At 43.3% G+C, this 5,217-nt stretch overlaps 1 pseudogene; it reads left to right on the plus strand.

The window, feature by feature from the left end:
• Window positions 1–3,124: 3,124 nt before the first annotated feature.
• Window positions 3,125–4,900, plus strand: LOC101098951 (annotated as a pseudogene).
• Window positions 4,901–5,217: the final 317 nt, after the last annotated feature.

Here is a 5,217-nt window from a genome sequence, read left to right on the forward strand (position 1 = left end):
CCATAAGAAACTGTCTCTTCTTCTTTGTTTTAATGTTTATTTATTTATTTTGAGGGAGAGAAAAAAAGGCAGAGAGAGGAAGAGAGAGGATCCCAAGCAGGCTCAGTGCTGTCAGCACAAAGCTTGATGCGGGGCTCGATCTCATGAACCATGAGATCATGACCTGAGCCCAAATCAAGAGTCACGTGCTTAACCAACTGAGCCACCCAGGTGCCCCAGAAATGGATTCTTCTTTGGTCAAAGACATACAAAGAGCTGCATTCTCCTTAAATCAAGTTCTCAAATTTATAATTTTTTCTAATCTTTCTTGAATGGATTTATAACATCTGTTGGATCCTCCTGGTGGAATAACAAGTTCCAAGCATTTCCTTTGGATAAATGTGAACACTATCCCTGTGAGATATCGTTTAAGGGCATGTTACCTTATTGAATGGAATATGCTTTTTAATTTCCATACAACTTTCTTTAAGCTCCTATGAGTGGGAGAAAGGAAGGGTGTCATTAGAAAAAGCCAATGGTCACTTTTTTCTCTTTTGTTATTTTTGTAGATATTGCTAACATCCTTTCTAATTTACCCATTGAAGAATCTCCTATCCTTTCAGTTATTTTAATCTCTCTCTTTGAAATGCTTCAGCCTGTCCTTCAGTTCTCTCTCCCTTATCCTCTTCTTATTTCTTCTGCTTTATTTTCTCTCTTTGTTTTCTGAGGTGTCTTGTCCAGTTCATTATGGCTTTCCAAGATAGGAGAATGAGAACAATGCCAATTATCCTAGTTGGGTTTCGCCATGCTTTTATTCAGGAGTTGAATAAAGTATGTGTATTTAAAAAAAAAAAACAATCATACTGATTATGTGCCTGGAATTTTATTAGTCTTTTTGGCCCTGGGTACACACACATTGGGATGATGCCTTCAGGGAATAGCCTATAGCGTTTCTGCATTCCTTTCTCGTAACCAATTACTTGTGAGGATGCCAGTTGGGTTATGGATCTAGCGGATGCCAAGTGTTTCTTTTTTGTTGTTGTTAGGCTTCCAGCATTCATGCAGAAATGCTTATAATTTTTGGCTTATTTTCCATCCACTTCCCATACCTGTTGGTTGCCTGATTAGGTGTGCAAAGAAATTTTCCCAATTTTTCCTATGCATATGGATTCTTTCCAAATCCCTCTAATAAGATTCCTGAATCCAAGGCTTATATCCTTCCTGCTGGTATCTCATTCTGTTTGAGGGGAAGTCACTTCAGCATCTCATCTAGTGGTATCAATTATTCTTCTTCACAGCTGAGGAAGCCTTTTGACAGACCAAATTTTAAACGTTAAATGGAAGATCACTCAGTAGCATTAGTTCATGCATTCATTCGCCCATATGCATTTTTGTGTGTGAGTGTGTGTGTATGTGTGTGTGTGAGAGACAGAGAGAGAGAAAGAGAGAGACAGACAGACAGGCAGACAGACTGACTGACAGACAGACTCAGCCTGCCACTTGGCTCAGTAGTGGCATACCCCAGAGTAATTGTGAGAGGGGAAGAGGTGACTCTGTTTTTCTCCACCTGGTTTTGGTTCCTTTGGACTTTTTGCAGTATATATTTGGGTGATTTAAGGGTTTTTTTTAAAAGGGTAATTTTGGTTCTAAGCGATTTCCCTTTATGAACCAATCTTAGGATCTTATAAGTATAGGTGCTTGGACTGAATTAGAGATAAGGATTCCTATCATAGCATCATTCCCGTCTCTTTCCTTTCCTCTCTAACACAGGTTGAAGGAGTATGGTTTGTAAGTCAGTAAACTAGACTAATTCTATTTCATATGCAAGAAACGCTAGATTTAGAGGTAGTGTTGACTTGCTCAAGGTCACACAGCTGGTTAGTATGAGCATAAAATCGAATTTCTACCCCCTGAGACTCAAGGCATTGCTCTGGAAAGAGCACATTGGCTTTCCCTTCCTTCTTTTGGTTCAAAATCTCCTGTATCACCTTGTAAATATTTATTATTCATGATCCGGTACCACTTTAGTTCAAGCTGAGTTCACATTTCCTATTGATCTGTTGCCAAAGATCTCCCCTTAAGCTCTACCCGTGCGCTAGTATCCAGAACGTCACTCCCCATGCACACCTTTCCATTATCTCATGCACGGAAGCTTAGATTGGTCCTCGCCAATCCCTGATCTGGGTCCTGCTCATGATGTGAGCAATGATTCTAGAACATCTTGCATATGAAGTCTATCTAATGTCATGGTGTTCATTAAATATCATCTACCCACACCCCTACCCCCACTAGATTTAGGGAGATATTTACAATAAACCTGGCCCTCTTTTAGGCACTTTACAAAAATTATATTAGTCAATGCCTACAACAATTTCTGAGGTTAGGTCCTGTCTTCTCTTTTCTGGATGAGGAAGTGAGGCTTGGAGAGATGGCATGGAAAGCAGCAGAGGGTTCGAGTCTGGGTTTGTCTGACTCCAAAGCCTAAGGTGTAGACCTCCAGGCTCTCCCGCCTCAGTCATTTGGAGCCAGGACTTCCTTATGCCATTAGCTCCCCCATTTATCGTCTACATAACCATAATGATTAAGGGAATGGTGTGGGGGTGGACTGCTGCTTTCTGAAGCAGTCTAAAATGATTTTCACTCCGGTTCGTAAAGACGGCGGATGGGCTTGGTCCTCAAATTCTGAAATCCTAGGGCGAACAGGCAGTTTGGAAGCTGGAGGTAAGTTTAGGGCAAACAAGGAAATAATACTTCTCCTAGCACGTAATAAAGTTATGGAACTCATTACCCTGAGAGGCAGTACAGACAGGAAATGTAAATGGATTAAAAAAGAGTTTGGACAAATTTATGAATGACAGAGTCGTAAAAGGCTTCTAACAGAAGCTGGAATATACGAGGTGTGACTATGAAGCAGTGAAAATCTTTTTTTTTTTTTTTAACAAACACCAGAACTTGTATATCCGAATAAATATATTTTTCCTTCAAAGTAGCTGCCTTGGGAGAATACGTGCTTACTCTAATACTGCTTGCTTGCTCAGACACATTTGGAACTCACAGGAGTTTCTTAAAGGTTCAAGTTCACCCTCCTCCCCTTTTACAGATAAGGAGACTGAAACCTAAAGCCATTGCATAACGCACCCACGTTCACACAGAAGCCCTTCTAGGATTAGAATCCCAGCTGCCCGACTTCAGCTGTATTACCCCTTCATTGCCACGTGCTGTCTCCGACTCTACATTTCTTCGGAGTCGGTGGCTCATTCTTTAGGCCATCCTAACGGTGGTAAATCTTTATCCTTTGTGAACGGGTTTCTGGGACAGCCAAAACTGAGGAGATTCAAGGCTGATGACTAAGCTGCTTGTTCAAGCTGTGGATTGGTATTATTTGTTCGGCAAAAACGCCTTTGGAGAGGTCGAACCACTTGTACGATGTCAGAAATGAACGGGCTGCCCCAGCTGTATGAAGAGAGCAATGCCCTGCAGTGGACCTCGCAGTCCTCGCTTGGCGAGGGTGACCTCTTGCAGATAGAGGTGGGCAGCAGGAGCCGGGAGCCATGCCCGAACGCCTCCTGCAGTGGGGCCCAGCTGAAGGCCCAGTGGAGGAGGAGGCCCAGCCACAGCTGGAGGCCCAAGGCCCAGTGGAGGAGGAGGCCCAGCCACAGCTGGAGGCCCAAGGCCCAGTGGAGGAGGAGGCCCAGCCACAGCTGGAGGCCCAAGGCCCAGTGGAGGAGGAGGCCCAGCCACAGCTGGAGGCCCAAGGCCCAGTGGAGGAGGAGGCCCAGCCACAGCTGGAGGCCCAAGGCCCAGTGGAGGAGGAGGCCCAGCCACAGCTGGAGGACCAAGGCCCAATGGAGGAAGAGGCCCAGCCAATGGTGGAGCCTCAGGGGGAACGAGGCCTTGCTAACCGGCCCGGTCCTGGGGAGCCGCCGGGGCCTGGTGGCGGGCCCTGACTTCGAGAGCCAGGATGAGGGCGAGGATTTTGATGACTGGGAAGACGACTACGATTACCCTGGAAGAGGAGCAGCTGAGTGGTGCCGGCCCCCGAGTATCAGCGGCCCTTGAAGCAGCCAACAAGATGTTTCTGAGAACATCCAGAGCCAGGAAAGCAGCCCCGGGTGGCGGGTTTCAAATGCATTATGAGAAGACCCCGTTTGTTCAGTTGGCTTTTATCGAAGAGCTATTTACACGTATGGTTGTCAATCGTCTGACCGAAGAACTCGGGTGTCATGAGATTATTGATAGAGAGTAACTAAATGCCGTTAAAAGACGAGGAAAAGTGGAGGAGAGATCCCACATTCTACGGTCTTTGGGTTCATTCCAGAGAGTACCGTGCCCATGAAAAACTTGATCTTCAAAAAAAAGATTTTTGTTGTTGTTGTTGCCTTGCAGAATAGAATAGGGCAGTGACTGCACAGTTATGAAAAAGAAAAGACATCTTAGGACTGTGGAAATCTGTTTTCGAGAATGTTCCTGAAACACCTGTGGCTTTGACTTTGCTATTGATCCAGATTCTTTTCCTTGCGTTGGGGAAAATATCTTTCATATTTCACTGTAAGGGATGGTTTTGCAAGAATAAGTTAACATCAAGACAGACTGCTAGTACAAAAGCCCAGTGATAATAATTACATGAGAAAAATTAACTAATACATCCAGTTTAGGACATGAGATGTCTGAGTCATTTGGACTGAAAGCCCACCGAGAGAACTCTGAAGATTCCACTTTGTGGTCTATCCAAGCCAATTATCAAAGGCTAAATGTTTTAGTGTAAAAGAAATTGGGTGTTCTTCAGTATCCGAAAAGGATAAGCAAACCCAAAAAGAAATATGTATCGGGTGTGCTATATCTCAAAATGTGTTTTCAAGAGCATCTGAAATTTTGGTTGTACATGTATCTTGACGACTTATAAAGCTACTGTGATCCCTAATTCCAGAAAATTTATTGTCTTACCATTCTTAAAACTCAAAAATTAACTGGCCGTAGTAAAATTTCAAATGTAGATATTAAAATATATGTGAAAGAACAAAGAAAACAAACTATTTCTAACACTCTTATAGTAGAGAAATTGTTCTACTCGCTCTCTGTTTTTCGTTTAACTTTACAGGCGAAAGACTTTGGTTGAACTTCATGACATAAGACCTGTTAAAGGGAAAATGTCAAGTAAAAGGAAAGCCCTACATCTACAAAAAGACTGAACAATCTTTAAAGGTTTTAAACCTGCCCAGAAATCCTCTCTGGTATCTG

This window comes from Felis catus, chromosome B2 (assembly GCF_018350175.1).
Source record: "Felis catus isolate Fca126 chromosome B2, F.catus_Fca126_mat1.0, whole genome shotgun sequence".
NCBI lineage: Eukaryota > Metazoa > Chordata > Mammalia > Carnivora > Felidae > Felis > Felis catus.